The following is a 19,862-nucleotide window of genomic DNA, read 5'->3' as shown; positions in this document are numbered from 1 at the left end:
AATGTATAATTATCTGGCGGTTTTATCCGTTTGCCAATATTAAATTTCTCATCACGCCCAGAGAGAGGAAAATGCAGTTGCAGTGGCTGCTCCCGAAGCTGCCGCTTCACCTGGGATTCGTTCTTGTCGGTGCCTACAGGTGGGTGGGGTAGGGTAGCAGGAGGCATCGGAGGAGCTGCGGAGCGAAAGGAGGTGGGGAGGGATGTCCCGCTTCATGGGCACGGGCGCCGTCAAACAATTAATAAAAGGCCAAATGTCTGCAATGAAATTTATGCGGCTGCCTTTGCCATCGAGTTATATATAGGCTTCGGATTTCGGCCCGAAGTTTTGCTTTTCCGCTCCTGACGCGCCAGTGGCCAAAAGGAAAAGGCTCCGTTGGCGGCTTTACCGTTGCACTGTTCCATGGACTTTCTAAAATCGATGCCACCAGCTTGGGGGTCGAGGGCTTCTTGGGGCGTTGTTCCTGCACCTTGCTCTCTGGTCGCCGAGATCCGGAGATATGTGCTCCGCAAGGTGCGGCATCCGACAGATTGGGCACAAGAACTGCCACAAATGTGTGTCAAGTGGCTACACAATGCCTGAAAACAATACAACAGGCGAACATAATTATGGTTATTAACAGCGAATCAGTTTAGAATTAATAATTATTGAAGTTCGTTTTTGCACAGCAGTGGAAATAGCTAGTTCGTGTTTTAAGTCTTTTGATTTCGCCATGAGAAACGAAATTAGCTCAGTGCCATACAAAATACACAGAGCAATGATTGAATGTTTTTTTGCGTAATTAAACTATTGCTTTAACTATTTATCCAATTTGAATTATTTTATTATTTTTTGCCAGATTTATTTTTCTCACAAGAGCAGCCTTAACATTAATCGCCACTCCGCTAACCTTTAAATATTGATCCATTTCCCAGCCTCACTAAGAAATTCGGCACTGTGGTTGGCCCCTTGCACGTGTTGTCATTTTAATTGCCTGCCAAGTGCGAAGAAATATTTTTGGCCAAATGCGTATAATTGAAATTAAGTCATAAATGGTTAAAAATGCCGACCGAGCGCGGCATATTGGACATGGCTAGCAAATACTAATGAAGCCCGGCCAAGTCGGCCCAGATGGCGAAAAAATTTCACACTCTTTGCCTTGATTTATGACACTCCGACATAGCACATAACACACCACGGACAACTTCCGTGCAAGGAAACCCGTCGTCCAGTGGCTCCAAAACCGCCACACCTGCCCAACTGATTGATTTGCAGGCCTTTTGCACTCGAAGCCAACTTTAATTACGCGCACTTTTTGGCCTCCTCAAGTTACCAAGCTCTCTTTGTCTCGATCCATTCTCTGTTTCTCCAATGATTTCTCTTGGCCTGCTCTTAAATGGGTTACCTCTTTTGCCGTCGAAAACTCTCTTAGCCACTCGTTAGAGCCGACTTAGATGTGTGCTCCGCCCCCTTGGAGCGCAATTCGAGAAACCACAAACCGCAGGCCGCCAAAAAAAACCACAAAGAAAGTGCCAAAATGGGGCGATACGAATTAACTTTGCCGTTGGGCTTTAATTAGTTGTTTTAGTTAAACTGGCAGCCACGTTGAGTGACTCATCTGCTGCTATCTGTGTGGTCCGAAATGTGGATGTAAATTCACAAGGACTGGAACTTAATTAGCAATGATTATTCAGACATTTCTGCCGTATTAACCATTTAAACCTATTCCCTATATTGTTTTCATTTTCTAGTCTATATTAAATTATTACTGAAAAGCATTCCTTTTTCATAAGATATATCTACATCGAGATTTAGATGATTCGGAAACCTTCTTTTTTTTTTGGGTAGAATTTCGTTCGAATAAGTCACGTGAGCATTTAAAGGGTTAACAAGAAGGAGCGACCACACAATTAAAAATCATTTGCATATCAAACAATAAAACAAGCAATCCAACGAGAAGCCCACCAGATACAGATACATCGATGACTAAGGACGGCCAGACTGGGAAGTCGGCAAGGGAAAAGTGAAACTTGGCCTGATCTGGCTGATAAGCCGGAGGGAAGGCCGCCTGCACGGACACACACACACACACACACACACCGAAGTAATGGCGCATTAAAAGTCAAAGTCAAAATCAACAAAGCACCGAGATGGCCTAAACAAGATCCTGATAAGGAACCAATACCAATCATGATGATGGCAAGATGCGGTCCGCGGATCGGGGATTCGGGTATTCGGGCAGCTGCCACCGGCGACGTCCGGCGATCCGGTGATTCGGCGGCGATCTCGACGACAACGTTGACCGCAACAACTTTGTTGCCGCTTGCCAGTTGTTGAACTTAACGCGAAATCTTTCTGTCTGGGAAATTAACTACAGTGAAGCCTTATTCTCAATCAAAAAACATCTTTATAATGAATGGTCAATCAGAGTTTTACTTATAAATCGAAATTCAGATCAATTTTATTTAGGCCAAATCTCAAGAATATCATACAACACATAGAGTTCAACTCGCCTTGGTTCCACTGTCTATAAAAATCTCAGGAAAAAAAAGAGTGTATCTTCTAAACGGCAGCACATTTCGCCAGGGGCCAACTTCCACTGGCAAGAAGTCTGTAAATGTCTGAGACTTCGTATGCATTTTGAAGGAGTCGAGTTGATCCGAGGTGAGCTGAGCTGAACGGACAGCGATCGTTGTTTCTGGTCGGTTTGGCTGGGTTATCTGATTTTAATTAAACGGCATCGCATAATAAATTATCTTCATTAGGGTTGAATCGCTGCGATGGGAGCCTCATGCCGAAGCCGAAACCGAAATCAAACAGAATCGAGTTGGAGTCTGGAGCCTGACGAAATATTCGAGCAATCGACTGGCGGAGCGATCAACCCCTTACTTACTACCACACTCCTGGCCGCCCGGACATCTCCTCCCAACCCCCATTCCTATGTGGCCATAAATCAAAACAAGCCCATCCACTGATGCATTGCGTGTGTTCCACTCCTAGTCGCTCCCCTTTCGGCCATCGATCCGCCGTGGACTCATGTTCATTAATGAAAAACCGGACCAACTGTCAAACAGAATCTGCAAATCATTCGACGCGACGGCTGTGCGCCGTTGACAGTTGGAAAAGCGCTGCCGCCGAGTCCGGGAAAAATCAACACATGCTTAGATAATAAAAAAAAAATGGTTAAATAAAAAAACCTGAAGTAAAAAGTGAACTCGATTGTGTGGCTAATTGGTGTCAGTCGAAGACTGAATGTGCTTTCAATTCAAGAACTTAATAAACTTAATAAAGCCAGGAATAATTTATATTAAATCTGAAATATGATATATGGGATATATGATATTCTAATGCCAAATAGAATTCTAAGTACTATAAATAGTATTTTGTTATAAAAACATCTTGTCTTAAATATTTTGTACCTCAGAGATTTTGAAATGGAAAATGTATTTCTTATCGCAGATTTCTAGTGTTATTGTTATAACAAATAATTTGTACAAATCATGTTTTGACATTACTTCTCTGAATAGTCACGTCAAATGAGTGGTTAACAGGCGTAATCTTCTAGATCGCATATCTTTCCGTGAAAGAGTGCTTACGATACCGGCAAGCTGATCTAACCCCGCGATGAGAGTATCTGAGGGTATGTGGAATCAATCGGGAGAAGATTTAACTGGAAGTGGAGCACAAACCGGTTGCACATGGTCAACTGATTGACGAGTTGCGTACCTCAAATGTGCAGCTAACACGCACACAGGTGCGTGCCCCTCGAGGAGCATCCAAGTGTGGATGTGTGGGTATTTTATTTATTTATTTTTTTTCAGCTTTTTGTTTATTTCCTTGCGATCATCAATAATGCCAGCCAAAGGAAGCGCATGTACATGTCCGTGTAGCGCTTAATGATCTTGAAATCGAAGTTGCATTAGCATTGAATGTGCGCATGCGCAGCAGTCGCAAAATGTTTCAATTATTTGTGGGCATTGGAGAGAGATAAAGCAGCGACCAGCAACAAATTATGAATAATCGAGTTCATTAATCAAGTGTTAATCTTCATGCATGGGCATGGGCATCGGCCGCATTACAGGCCGAACACACCAGAAATAATGGTAGATACAAGACCAAAATCTAACCCAAAACAGCCGCCAGCCTCCGAGCCGAAATCTCTAATTTATTGCCTACCAAGCATTTGGCTAATGAAGACATAAAAACCGCAATCAAATTAAATATTTTTCTTCATGGGAACAAAATGTAAACGGACCGCATTACTCATCCAACATCTTAGTTGGCTTGGAAATTGTTTTGGGACCTCATATAACCTTGTCTGGCCACCAAGTGGAACTAAACTGCTTGGCGCCCTTTAAACCTTTTGTCTCACACCGAATCGAAGCTGAATTATATCTCACACTCCTTTCCATCTAGAAGTTCAATGATTTTCTGGACCAAATTCCAATTTGTGCTCGAATTTTAATCAAGACTTTATTATACAACTTTATGCCCCTTCGCAAGGCGTGAAAATTTAATTTGTACATTGCAAAGAATTCGTTTCTAAAAAGAATAATTTCTTTCCCTAAATTATTTTTAAAATTTCCTAAAAGAATTTAGTTTTTTAATGACTTTTTTTCAAAATTGGATCGATTTGCGAAACTTTCCAAAGACTTGAGCGAGTATACTGTTATTAGTGTGTAAAGAAAACGACGCCTCTCATTAGTTTTTTTTTTTTAATCCAAAACCCAATATCTGTGACCCGAATTTCGCAGCTTAAAAACCGGAATTAAGTTCCAATCAAATGCAAATGCTCTGAGCAAAATGTGAACAACGAGTCCGAAAAGCAGGGAAAATCTCGAAAATTGCAGAGCTAAAGCCAACGGGCCACGCCCCCTTAAAGCCGAGCTTCCTCATTTCACATAAGTCAAACAAAATGCGCCCTTTTGCCCAGCGACTTCGCCTCCAGATTATGGCTACCCTTATTAAGGCCGCATAAACCCAAATTAAATTGTCGAATTAAGGCAACATTTAACGGCGGACCACGAACACAGCGAAACAAGTTATAAATTTAAATTAAAACATATACAATAAAATGTAAATCTCGCGAAATAATAAACGTCTGCGCGGCGACTCTAAATGATGTAAAGCCCGCACATTTATAAGATGTTGGCTAAATGTACATATAATGCGTCGCGGATCAACATGGCCACAATTTGCCGCTCTTGTTGTTGCCACAAATTATATGGCTTGGCCGAAACTTTGCGAATTATGTATGTACGCGGCTCGTGTACAGTGAAATATGAATTACACGCACCGCGGCGCGGGAATCGAAGGCTCGAGGAATCTTGGTCGGCCAGAAATTAAGTTAAAAATAAAACTCAAGTTGAAGACCAACTCGAAAGGTAACAAAAAAACATGCAGGCCACAACTACTGTAGGTAAACACAAGCGCACAAACAATAACAAAAACACCGGCCAGCAACATCCAAAAAATTTACAAGTCACTGCCACTCACACATGCAGCTACATATAGCCATGTAGCCATATATCCATATATCCATACACCCATATAGCCACATGGACATTTGGACATTTGGACGTGGTGGGGCAGGGCTGCAGAGCAAGTTGGCGTTCGGATAAGAAGAAGACAACCGGGAAGGAGTATAAAAAATCAAATTAAACTTCTTACAGATCCCGCTCGGCTCTTTGAGAAAACATAAAGCTCCCAAAGTCCGAGAACCAGAGCATAGTAAACACAAAAACACAAAAACACCCAGCAAAACACACGTGAGGTATAAAAGCGGGGCTTCATCGGATCTAGAGATGAGTTCGTGAGGTTCTGCCCATAGGAAAGCCCTTTTAAATGGATAATTACTTTCATATATAACATAGGTAGATACACACTTATAGTTTACTAATCGAATGTTTATAATTAATAATTAATGAAGCTCGATTTGCACAGCAGTGGAAATAGCTAGTTCGTGTTTTAAGTCTTTTGATTTCGACCTGAAAAACAGAATTAGCTCATATTATTTTTAGGATTCATCGGTTCTAGAGGTTCGTGATGAATGCCCCTTAAATGGATCATTACATTCATATATACAACTTAAGTATATAAAATAAATCGGAAATTAATAGTTTTCTGATCAAATGTTTATTACAACTTAAAACTTAATGATAATCGCGTTAACTTGGCAGCACCTAAATGGGAGCTAAGCGGAAGCTTGTAAATAAAATATTAATGCCCCGAACCAATGGCAAAGTGCCGGGTAATATTAATAAATTCCCATGTGGTCGCCACACATTTTATTGTAATATTTCCTATGCCGTTTCCAAGGTGTCATTCACGCTGTCATCCCCATTCGGAGCCCCAGCAAGGCGCATAATCCAAAGAACCCAAAAGGGGCTCCAAAGAAACATTTGTGAGTCGAGCAAATAACACTTTATTTCATTCATTTAACAGGTTTCATTTATGAGCGGCCAACAACACCAACGGGCAGTCCGTCAGTCAGTCAGTCAGCCTCCGATTCCGAATCCGACTTCTCCTCCAACTCCACCATCCCCACCATCCCCACCTCCAGCTTCCATAGCATTTCCAAACGCCAAACTCCACTTGGCGGCCCAGTGGTCAGCGCAATTCAGCCCGACTGCTGCAGCCCAAGTTGGCGATGGAGCTCGGAGTCAGTGCCAGACTAGGTAATGTTCCCACGAAACAGGTTGTGGGTCCACCTCAGCTCAGATCAGCTCGGCGGTCCGCGGTCCTGCAACGTCGGAACCCGGGGCAGCGGCTCGAGCTCGAGCTGAAGTGTTGCGCCTTCGTGCATGGCCGAGAGCTATGGGCCACCGCCACTCTGGCGTTGAACGGACTGAGCTCGGGCTCGCTTCTTTTAGTTCGATGGGTACGTCTGCAGCAAAGGGTATGCTATGCCTCATCTTATAAATGAAACTATGTGCAACAGAAAATATACTGAAAATACATATTACTTATTAATTTAAGGTATATAAATGAAGTCTAAAAGTAAAGTAGGACCTTACACAGTGTTAGGAATTCTATATCATCAAACAATTAATTTTGGAAAATCATTTAAGTTACTGGCAGTCATGAGTATCCACATGTCCAGACCATCTTGTCATAATTCTTACCACTTTTTTATTTACAGCTATGTGCGAGCCGGGCCCAGTCGAGTATATGGCCATGGGCAAGGCAATGCAAGCCGAGCGGAGTCAGGGCTGCCTCTGCCTCTGAACTGCATCTGAACTGGCGGGGTAGCTGCAACTGCAACTGGAAGTTGGTAGCAGCACCTGGGGCTGGGTTTTTGGCCAGGTACGCCACTCGCACTTACTGCCAATGGCAGCGGCAAATCAAAATCTGTGCACAATTATGGCCTACACATCTGGTCAGAAAGCCAGCCAGATAGCCAGCTAGCCAGGTCGGAATGGAATGGAATGGATCGGGTACGGCGGTGCTCGTGCTCCTCATAAATATTTAACGAGTTTCATTTTTAGCCAGCATTGTCTGCGGCATTTGCAGCACTCGAGTGGCCATTAGAAGATGTGGACGCAGACGCCTCATGAGCTCCCAATTAGTGTTGGATTACATATTTGTAGCCCGATCCTGCGGCATTGTAACCAAATTGGAACATATAAATTATGGACAAATTCGGAAAGCCGGCAAGCCGAGCCGGATAAATTGAGCGCATTAGAGCGAGAGGCTTCGTTTGGTGGATTATCAGAATTATAAGTTCATTTAAAGCATTCAAATTGGAAATTAAATCGCAATGAATCATCACAAAACGCTGTTCGATTTAACGCCCCGGAATTGTTGTGAATAAACGAGATATTTCATCCATGGAATGGCTGGCGCACATTGTTAGCAAACAAATTTCATTGTGGTTACCTGGGAAACCTATTTGTTGTGCCCAAATAACTCCGGCGCAATCCATCAAATAAGAAAGGGGCTACGAGGAGCAGCGGGTTGTCCGTCCCTCGAATCCCTCGGATGCCTCGAAATCCACCGAAAATCCCGCTGCTGGCCCATTAATTTATTGTTGTTATTACGGTGTGCTGGTAATCAACACGTTCCTTCGATGACCTTGCACTATACAACCATCGATCGTGTGATAAATCGAACGGAAATCATTAATAATCAGGCAAAATCAAAAGCGTTTCTTCGCCTAATGATTGGGATCGGTGTGTTGCCCGTACCCAGATACGAGTACTTATGTAAAACGCCAACAGCAATTTGAATTATGACGATTTAAATGTAGCATCAAGACAAGAAAGGAATCTCCGACTATGCGATAGATGGATGCCCAGCCCATAAGCTCAGATGCACTGAGAAAAATTCACACTTTCTAGCATGTTCAAGCTTTAAAGTACATTACAAATTTTTTAATATTTTTTTTTTAAGATTTTTATATAATCTACTCAACAGTAATGTAAAGTTGTACCTCCCCTTGAATCATGTACTAAATAGGTACAATAAATATATATTTGAAACTCCAAATGGAATATATTTTCTCTGCAAAGGCAAACCCTTCTGGTTGCCCACTTCCCATCTTTCCCCGGCGCACTTGACGCTCTTTTTCGAGTGTCCAGCGGAGCGATGAAAGTTCGAATCAAAACCATCGAGATGCGAGATACGACTTCTCTAGCGATGGATGAGCTCCGGAGTTTTGAGTCGGACTGATGTAACGCCGGTCTGAAGTATTTGATGGCATCTGGCGCGTCTTCGTTTGGCGTTCCGATGACAGCAAAATTGCAACTTCAGTTGCCTCCACTTGGCGGCTGCGGTATCCCGGGGCCATTGTTTATTGGTTTTCGCTTTGGCTAAATTATATGGCAGTTGTATAAAAAAATATCGAGAAATGCATATTTATAAGCCAGCCAGGCGGGGACTCCGGCTCACGTTTTCATTTGCCAGGGAGCAGGGCAGCGAACATGCGATGACAAAACGACACGAAATCCTTTTTTCCATCGGATTTCCCCGCTTCTGCCGCATTGTTGTTCCCCTGTATGACGGGATGCGACGCTTTTGACATGATCGGACATTTTCACAAATGCTGAAAACGAGGGGGCTTAGGTGGCATCCATAAAACCAAGGCGCATCAAGTGCAGGTTCCTCCAGGCTTAGTTCCATCCGCGAACACATACCCATTCCGACCGTCGTTCTGAGTTGTCCCTGTTTCTTATTGTTCCTACTTAATGTCTTTAATATTCATGACCAAACGAAAGTAAGCGACTTTGTCTCGATCGTGTCCAGCAAATCGAAGTCATCGAACGCTGATCGCACAACGTGTTGTGTCTCGTATTTGAGTTGTTTTTTGTTTGTTTTTTTTTTTTTTTTTTTGTGCATGTGCATGGCAGTAACATCGAAATGTCGCGATGCGTGTTTTTGGTATCTTTATACTGTCTTGGACAGCTTAGAAATATAGCGATTTATTTGGAGATCTTAGGAAGTCCCGATCCATCTTAGAAACTTATAAAAACCATATCACCAATTTGCAAACACTTAAATTTTGAGTATTATTAAAATTATTTTTTCATTCAACATTTTTAAGATTATTTGATGACATAGTTCTCAGATTTCAGTGAGGCAAGTTAAGAAGGTCTGGCTCACATTTCATGCAGAGTATCTCTTCGCCGCATCTCTCTCTTTCTTCTGGCTGATTAAATCGAACGCGTAATTCAGCTTGGATGGATGTCTTAGTCCCTGTCCCGTCACCTGGAACCCCAATCCCCGACAGAACCACAGCCCAATGAAGTGAGCCCGTGCATGTTTATGAGCTTTGATGTTTGGTATCGGGACGTGTGGGAGTTGGATTCGATTGCAGTGGATCAGCGATGAAATATAAAACCTTTTATAGGCAAAGCTGATACTTCGGATCTAACAGGGCCAACAACAATCTCTGCTCTGCTCCCCAGTGTGTGTGTGTGTGTGTGTTTGTGTGGCATACAAAACAGCAGCTGAAATGTCCACTTCCGGCGCAATCGGACATGTGTTAGTGGTGCTGACCAATCGATGCAAATGCCGTGATGGTTAACGCTTCGAAAACTTTCCAAGAACGCCACTCTTTCGGACGTCCATCAGTCGGTCTCTGGGTCTTCGCACTACCTCGACCTACCCGCTGGCATTTCCTCCGGCCCAACTGCTGTCCAGTGGCCAACAACACACCTTCTGGCGGCTGCCAGTTTGGCCAAGAAACGGAGGAAGGCGGCCGGCGGTTGGCGGATGGCGGACGGCGGCTGGCGACCTGGCCAAGTCACGACTTCGGCAAAACATAAAAATATCGGCGGCAATAAATAATAACAACGATTTTCCAGACTATCTAGCCAGTTTGGCCGGACTCAACGAGCAGATAGGAAGGAGGAAGAGCTCTACACAGAAATAAATTGCCATATGTCGATGAGATGTTACTCGATTGAAAAGTAAACTAGATATGCAAACCCATCTCTCTACAAAGTCCAGCATTTTACACAAATAATGGGAATAATTCATGGGAATGATTTTATCTTATTTATTTTATATATTTCATTGAATAGTGATCATATGGTATTTTTATTCGCTCCTAAACATTCTCAATTAGCCAATAATTTTGATTTGGAAGATAAACTTCATTATTGCGGTCGATATAAAACCAAGTTTTTATTACCATTAATTTGTTAATGGAATAATAAAAAATATATGTTTACAGATTTTGCTTTCGTTTGGTTATATATGAAAAATATATATTATAATTCGATAAAATGTTTATTTTGAAAGGCATTGTGTTTTTCTTTGTATGTACCGCTCCAGAGCGAGACGGCGAGTCGTTGGAAAGAGAGAGAGAAGTCGGTAGGGGCGGGAGGACTTCATACTACGCCTGTTGTGCCATTTGCATGGCACTCTGGATTTTTATTTATTACACACACACTGCATATGCATGGCCATACAGACACATGTTTTTGGCATTTTATTGCCGCGGCTAATTTGCCATAAAGAAAGCGCCAAAAATTATTTGTTACCAATAATTTTGTTGCCTTTCTTGTTTTGTCGCTGGCCGGCCGTTCGTTTCGAGCGCTTGAATTATTTTGCATTGAAAATTCGCCTGGCAGTCAGCGTGAGAAATTCCCTGCCTTTTGATATTCGAGACCGCACGCAGTGCGGCCAGGGGCGAAGGGGGCGTGGCAAACCCATACTAGCACACACCTTTGAATGAAGTGTGAATTATCTGAGGCCAAAACTTGCAGAGCAAATGCGATCGGATCGGGTTTAGATGTCTCGTATATTCCAATTAAAATACATTTATGCAAATAAATATGGACTGAGGCCCGCTGGGCATTTTGACAGCAGTTTGTGTTGCTGGCCATCAAACTGCCGTTAAATGGCAAGTTTATTGGGCCCAATAGTTTTGGGCCAACTGCCAGGGGATAATGAGAAGCGCATTTCGAATCGATCTTGCCAACTTGTTTGGCTTAATTCACGACCCATTTGGCCAACGCCATGACTGACATTTGTTGCTTGTTTTCCGATTTCAACTGCCACATAAATTTGACCCCTCGACCAAAGGAAACCGACCAGCAATATCATCATAATATCAATTAAATCGCTGAATGGCAGATTCTGGCCATCCCGTGTGGAAATTTGAATTCCTAATGGCGTTTAGTGTCCAATAATGAGGCACATTTGTTTTATAATTTCATTAGTCGCTTGTCCGCTCTCGGCCAGTGCCATAACTTATTATAATTGCCTTTGGCTTATAATGCGAATGCGAGCAAAAAGACAGTGCGATTTGCATAAACATTTTATTGTTAAATTAATAAAAATTTTGTGAATAGAGCGCGGACACAATGCCGATATCGGAAATCGAATCTACAGATCTGCGACATCGGTGACATCGACAGCGATTTCTTATTGATGTTTATTACAGATCCAAAAAATTGTCGCTTGTTTCGGATTTTTATTGTCTGCCGGCTGCGCTGACAAGTGCTACATGTTTTTTCGCTCGTTTCGAATTGATTTTTGGGTTTTTGATTTGAATTTTGGGTTTTTAGATTTCTCTAAATAATACATAATTAATGTGATTGGAAATTATGGCAACTGTTTTCACAATATCGTGTAAAGCCAAAGGAGTGTGTGTATACTTATGTAGTGACTGTGCTGTGTGAGTGGCGGAAACTTTTGGCTTAACCCTAATAACCTTGTTGCTTTTTAGTGGGACAGCAACAGCAGTTGCTAGTTAAGGCAAGACAAATTGACAAATAACATCACCTCACTTAACCCGGCTTGCAACGCCTTTTTGTTTGGCCAAAATACCAGTGGCAGTCGACCCGGCCTAAAACGCGCTGTGTGGTAGGCCACAAAAAGCAGGAAAACGCTCCTCCGAGGTGGAGCTTTAATTAGATGCCCCATGGGAGTATCTTTTTTCCAACCTTGTGGCGCTGTTGTACAGTGGGCTAGAGTTGCCTGTGATTAGCTAGGATACTTGATTTCCCATTAATATATCAGGATATTATCTACGGTTTTAGATACCCTTTTATATAACAATTCAAATTCATATTGCCAAAACCCACATTATTTAAGCCCAAATGATTCAGACTTACCCCTAGTGAGTGTTTTTCCCACACGACGTATACGTGATATTTGTAATTACTTTCTAAAACATTAAGCTACATAAATTCCATTGCTCGTTTTGGGAAACATTTACCATTCGCTAGACGCTCTCCTTAAAATTGGCCATTGAAACTTTTTGTGGAAAACAATTTCCAAGTCAACAACAACAAAACACCGAGCAATCCATGTAATGGCGACAATTCGCATACGCCCAGACAACCAAAAAAAAAAAAAAGAAACAAAAATAAAAGGAAAATCCTGAAGGCAAGAAACGTAACCGAGTCAGCAAAATAAAAAGGTTAATTGAGGAAACATCAGCGAACGGGCGTGATGTGAGCATCGCCCAAGTTGAGGGACCGATTTGATTTGAGCCAGCAACATAAGGAGGTCGGTCGGGGTCACCACATTCATATACGTACGTATATTCAGGGAGTCCATCTTAGCCAGCATCTACTGTGCTCTTGGCTGGGTCGAGAGCCTTTGTCAGCGTCTTCAGTGGCAACTTGAACCAAAGCTCGGGGCCATCTGCTCCTCGATCGAGAGGCACAAATGGGGGGTTTTTTTTTTTGGGAGCTGAATCTGAACTCCTCCCTGGAGTGCCTGCCAATTGGAAAACAATACCGTTTCGCTTGTTTTCGTCCAGGTCCGTTTGATTTACAATGCAACAGAAAAACACAAAACAAGCCAAACGTTTGTCTATTGATTGTTGTTTGCCAGTGCTTGTTGTTGGCCACTTTGTGGTAGGTAGGTGGAGTAAGAAATCCCAGGCCAACATGGTCGCCATCATCGCCGTGGTTGCTCCAGCTGCTGGTCGTGCACATTTACAAAATATTACCCATATAATAAAACAATTTTCTTATACACTACACTTTTGGCTGAATTTTTCAAAAGAACAAATGGTTTGCTCGTCCCATTAACTCTCAAATCCAACAGATCTCCTTCGGTATATCTCTATAGAAAGTCTTGTTGATTGCACTACAGTACATGGCATATTACTATAGATCCTTGATTTTTTCCAGTGTTCTGCTGTCGTCAAGCAACGGAAAATATTCGACTTCAGCCGCACGATACTCTGTTCCATCTCCATCTCCGTGGCCGTGCCCGTGGATTTGCCCAGATTCGGGAGGAGGGTTGAGGATCGGGGAGTGAGGGTCTCCTATTCGCTACTTGCTAACAACAAAAGTGTAACACAAAATCCGTGAGTCGATTTCTGCAGTACATAGGCCCCATCCCCATCCCTATCTACATTTCTGCCATTGGACCGCCTGGCCCCTCGATGTTTTGGCTTTTCAATTTCATTTTATTTTATTTACCTCCCTCGCCGCCAGTGGAACGTGAGTTGGGCGGCGATTTACTTATTTTATGGCAAACTGCAATCGCTCTCAACTTTTTATAATCCGCAACTTGTAATTTTGCGATCGGGCGGCACAGAAAGATCTGCTAGCCCAGCGGTTCATAGAACCTGGCATATCCACCCCTCTGAACCGAACAGAATCGCAAGATCGAACTGATCCCAATACCCGGATCCCCGGATCCTCAGATCCTCCGATCCGCAGTGCCCATAACGGGGACTGGGGTCTGCAACTGCAATAACCAAATCATTGCTCAATCGAAAAGCGTCCACAGTACTCACGATTGTGCCACTTACGCGGTCAGTTGATAGGCGATAGGCGATAAATTGCCCGATCGGGTCTGGGATGATGATAGCTATAGCTATGGCTACGACTATATAGTAGATGGGCTGCGGCCTGGGAAGCGGAGCTGACGATCGTTTTGATTTCCAACTTAGTTCGATTAAATTTGCTGCTTTAATGAAATCATAAATTATGCCGCCATTGCACCCATTGCATGCCTCCCAGAGCACAGTGGCTATAGACTAAAGTGTACCATAGAAAATAACCCATTTAATAGAGTTTTGTAAAAATATTAAATTTAACATGTTTTAAGATACCTTGAAGCTTATTTACACTTTGTTTTTTTATCAGTGTTAGATGAATTATCAGGAAGTATTAACCACTGTGCAAGCTGGATGTGCGCGGATCGCAAGTCATAGTCAATTGACCAGTTGACCGCCCTGGCCGCCCGCTTGGTCAAAAACCTATTTGCGGTTTAATCGAATTTACCGTCCATGCCCTGCCAAGAAACAAGAGGTGGAGTTTGCTGCAGGGGGGGACTCAGCGTGGGACATCACTTGTTGCAATTGGCCGGCAACCGTTAAAAGGCGGAAAAACTGAGGGAGTCGCACTGGAAAAAATGAACTGTATGGCTAAGAAAATAAGGAAATGTAAACGAGTATATAAATGATATATATGCCTAAGCTTAGTGGCAAATAATTATTTACAATTAGATTATAACTAATATTGCTATATAGTACAAATGCTAAAACATTTTGTTCAGTGTTCAGATCGGAACGAAATGGACAGATGGAGGTTGCTCCATGTAGGATACGATGCGATGCCATGCCATGCGGGCTGTACATTGTGGCTATTAGGGGAAACCAAATTCGGCATTTGTGTCGCTGGCATTATGATTGCATATTTCAATTTTGGGCAACAAAAGGCAATTTTCTCCGGGACTTTGAAGGACCGAACCGAGATTGCTGGCAACAGGAATCGCAGACTTGCACGCTGCACTGCACTTAACTATTTTTCCGCCTTTTCGTCATTAAATTTTAATTGTGTTTTCTGTGAACGCCCATTTCAAGTCGGAGTTAAAGCTGCGGAGTTAAAGTTGCTAAAGTTGAACATTTAGTGGCCGTGGCGGGGATCGATTTCATTTACTTTCGAGTGCCTGGGTGTTAACTGTTTGGCCAAACAGCGGGCCAGAAATGGTTGTTTGAATTGTCGAGTCAACAACTGGCCTTTGTTTTTGTTTGCAATTTGTGGCTGACTTGCAGCAGTTGGAGTCTCACTTCTAATTACGAATTCCTTACGCTTCGTTCTGAGGTGCTGATTCTGGCGGACGCTGGGAATCGGGCATTTCGTTCCGTTCCCAATGGCCATTCGGATTTTTAGCATTTGAGCGTTAAAATTTGTTTGCCCAGCACACGGCGGCTGCGTGTAAATAGAAAATGGACAAACGAACCAACAAAAATACAACAAACAGACTCCGAAAGGAACACAAAGAAGCGTGAAGAAATGTTTTTAGTTACGTTTTGTTTGGGCCACACGAGCGCGTACATGGGAATTCCATCAAACGCAAGACAAATATGACTTTTATAAGCCATGAAATTATAATTTGGCTTTCGAGTGGTAAGTGGCAAATGGGCGAACTGCATACATTCCCTCTGTTGTCCATCGGCTCTTACCACTATTTGCTATTTGTATTAGCTCTTGGCTCTTAGCCGAGATGAGGCGTGCGAACCGCGCGAGTCCAAATCAAGCGGTCATATCGCTAGATGCCATGCTGGACTCATCAATTGGTTCGGAGAGGCATTTTTATATGCAATTTAGATAAAATTTATCGCTATTAGCCCAGCCCCGTTGATAGCCCAAATGAAACTCCCATTTCCCAACTTCTAATTAAAATCGCCACAGAAAGTGTCAGGCCCTTGCGTCTGCAGAGCAAATAAACATTTAGGTCGCCTGGGACTCGATTCAGTTCCGAGGTACATGGACATATCAGTGGGAACGAGAACAGGAACGGGAAGGGACGCGAGGAGGGATCGAGGTCTGGAGCTGGAGCAGGGACAGTGTCGTTTTGGGGTCTCTAATCTGGCTTGTCATCGCCTGGCAGCTTTCTGTCTGCGTCTGCGCCTTCCACGAAAATGTGCGGCCTGACTAATGAGCCGCCAAACCGCGGGAAAAATGACAAATTTTGTGCAGTTGTCCACAGAAGCTTCGGGATCGGGAACGGAAGGCAGCTGGCAGCGATTTGTAGGGCCCGTTTAATATTTAAAACAAAAGACTCAGGCAACGAACTCGGCTGGCAGCAGCGGGAAAGACGGAAAACACATAAAGCACAGAGCCATGGGCACGAAACAAACGTAAACGTAAACGGAACATTTGCCAGCTCGGTTTCATGTAACTGCCATTTTTAACACTTAAATGAGCCACAGAAACTGCAGCAGCAGCTCGTCTCTTGTCTTCTAGCCAAATGCAAATGAAGCCAACGGATCAGGGCCAGGCAAAATGCAAAGAGCTAACAAACCGCGAAATGGCAAATCGCGAAATGCTGTTTGCAGCTTGCAGCTGGCTCTGCAAATGTTCTGCAAACAACTTTGGCTTTAACTCTGGCTAATTTAATTGATGATTTCCACTGGCAGACATCTCGATGTGGTTGTGGTCACAAAGAGGTGTCATCGCTTTCCTCAGGTCCCTGTTTTTTCCCAATTTTTTGTTTTCCACTTTTTGTGTCGTGGAAGCGAGAGCATGTCAACGCCGTGTTCATTAATGTCAACCGAACAAATCGAGTGAAATAAATTGAGGCTACGCGACGTTTAATTAGAAGTAACCAAACGATCCGAGTCATCCGGCACTTCCGCATTGGCTATCCTCCGAAAAAAATAAAAGGGTAAATAAACGGGCAGCCATCCGAATAAAATGTATAAATCTTCAGCTGCAAACGCAATTCGATTGGCCGATAAATGCAATAAATCCTCGAGCTCACGCTCCTTGAACTTGGTTCGGGATTCGAGCTGCTGCTGGGCCAGCAATCATGCGTTAATTTAGTTGCATGTGAAGATTAATTAATTTCCAACGTTTTTACTACCTTTACTGCCTCGGATTCTCCGGCAGAAGCAGCGGGTGTTGTCAGAAGGATTGCGAAGTTGGGAATTGCGGAATTGCGGTTCGGCCGTAAACGTTGGTAGCTGTAGCACCGTCAATTGACGTTTTATGGCCCCAAAAAAAAAGAACTTATTTTGTTTTGGGGCCAATAAAAAAGGCCCATTTGGCCCTGGCTGCCCCACAACCGCATTGGCTGGCCTGTAAACAAAGTTGGTTAGTTTTCGATCATAGCTAGGCTATATTTACATAGAATCTGCCGCTGTGGCTGCCACAATTTCGAAATTCCATTCCCAAGCATTGGAATTTGATTCTCGGATATCCTACACACAAATAAATAAATTGGCACATAGTTGCAGTGAGCAAAATATGTAGTTAAATTTATAAGTTTGATATATAAATTTCTTTGATAATTATATAATTTTTATATGAAACGACACTTTCCAAAGATGGAAAATTAGTTTTCTCGTGCTATGAAATAAATTTGTAAGAATACAAATGGTCGTATCGAAATAATCGTATAATTCCTGAGTATACCTATTATTTTTTACACTATTTTGATTTCCTAGTACTTTTTCCAAGTGCTTCCTAATCCACACAACGAGCCACAGGAGGACGACTTTGGCACGCAGACTCGTCGGTTGCTATCTGGAGTCGCTTTTGGCCAATTCGAACCTCTTCAAAATCGCATGTTTGCAACTGCAATCGAGCTAAATGGCGAAACGTTACCCATATGTCTATATGTCTACATGCCTATCTGTGCGTCCGTCCGCCCGTTTGTAAGTCCTACTCTTGGCCAGTCAGAGCGTTTGTGGTTCTTTCTGTTTTTGTTTTTCTGGTGGCTGCTCCTTGCTTTTCCCGCCATTGTATTTATGGCTATTCATTTCGTGATCTACTGATTTCGCATGTGTTGGATGGGAATCCAGAACATAGCCACAGATCCCGGAATGAACTTGTAGCCTCTCAGCCTCCTTGGCCACGTACTGTGCCTGCAGTGAGTAGCTCAGGCAGAAAGAGATACAGATATACAGATGCAGACAGACAGCCAGCTAGCGATCCGCATATGCCATGGCTGGCTGCAGGAGAACGAAAAAAAAAAAATAGAAATCATTAGGGCCCCAAAACACACATAGTAAATCTCATCAAGAATTTGTAGCAATTTCCTGTTCGATGATTCCGAAACCGAACCTGGGAAGCAGCCAGAAGACCTTGGCCAAAACTTCAGCTCGAACTGAGTCATGTTGCCGCCCAAAATCTCCGGATTGGTGGCTTCTTCGGGTCGTTCGGGTCGTATGTTCATCATCGGAACATAAAAATTCACTGCGTTCATAAAAAAAAGAAGGGAGTCCAAAAATCTCCATCTCATGCTGATGAGGAGAGCTCCAGTTTCAAAACTCACACTCTGCAGTTGAAAATCGAAAAAATCAAAAACCCAAAAACCAAAAATCGAAAAAAAATAAACCAATGCAAACAACACGTGAGAAAATCTTCGTCGCGGGGTCCAAGAACTTGAACGATTTTTATTTCTTGTTCAGCGTCTAGGGCGACGCTTGATATATGAACAGATATAGTATGTGAGTAAGCGTGTATATGGCCAGAATCCCAGAGTCCCTCCGTTCGCTTTTTGTTTAGTTCTTTAGTCTTTTTTTTCTGTTTTTATTTATATTCTCATCACAACTGATTGCGCTTCGCTCGATGCGATTAGTGTTAAAAGGTATTAAAGCGGCAAATGCACAACACACTCACTCACACACACACATAAGAATCGAGAGTGGGATCCCTATATGAAAGGCAACAAAACGTTACAGTTGCCACTGTCCCACTGTGGCCCCTTTTTTTTTGTCCAGCGCCCATTGTCGCTCAATTTGACACTGCGGCCGAAGTTTCTGCCTCCGTCTCAGCCTCAGCCTCAGTCGCCGTCGACGTCCGCAGTAAATTTGTTGTCATTTGATATGCGAGTCATGAGGATTATTAGGTTCAGCCGGCGAAGAAAAAAATGAGCGGCCATGCGACCAGGCAATATAACGAGGGGTGCTTCAAGAGTACGGTTCCTGGAAGAAATTCATTATGGCCAACTTAATGTATTGTACATGCGTCTAGCTTTTTTGGTAAGACATATATTGTGCAACAGCTTAAAACATGCAAGTAATTACACATGTTTCCTTGGTCAACTCAGGTTATATAAAAATAAATATTATATCTTATATCTTAATATCAAAATCTTGAACTCTTGCAACTGCCCTCGCCTTCGTTTAAGCCAGCACAAAGAAGACATTTGCCTGTGTCATTCTGGAGACAGCAATCCCCTCCAGTCGGCGGAGTGGAGTCTCATTCTCGATCACAGGCCATTTCCCCTGCCCCCAAAAGCCTCATCATCGTCATCATGGTCGTTGTCACCATCAACGGGCTGTCATTATTGTCGTCTTTATGGTTTTATACTTTTTTAATTTGGAGCAAACTGTCGAGCTGATCTGAATGCTGTTGGCCGGGCCTGAAACGACTTGGCCCGTTTGCGTGGAATGGAATGCTCATTTTCGGCTCGGATTTTCGGTTATTGGTTCCCTTCTATTTAGATTTTAAATTGCT

At 43.1% G+C, this 19,862-nt stretch overlaps 1 long non-coding RNA gene across 1 annotated transcript; it reads left to right on the top strand.

Moving 5' to 3' along the window:
• The first annotated feature begins 6,418 nt into the window (after positions 1-6,418).
• Positions 6,419-8,299, top strand: lncRNA:CR34006 (long non-coding RNA:CR34006). Its single transcript, NR_125276.1, has 3 exons — positions 6,419-6,877; positions 7,121-7,415; positions 7,467-8,299. It is a non-coding gene; the product is annotated as a long non-coding RNA:CR34006 (long non-coding RNA).
• Positions 8,300-19,862: the final 11,563 nt, after the last annotated feature.

This window comes from Drosophila melanogaster, chromosome 3R, assembly GCF_000001215.4.
Source record: "Drosophila melanogaster chromosome 3R".
Classification (NCBI taxonomy): domain Eukaryota; kingdom Metazoa; phylum Arthropoda; class Insecta; order Diptera; family Drosophilidae; genus Drosophila; species Drosophila melanogaster.
The sequence above is the reverse complement of the archived record's forward strand: the minus strand, read 5'-3'. Positions and strand labels throughout refer to the sequence as shown.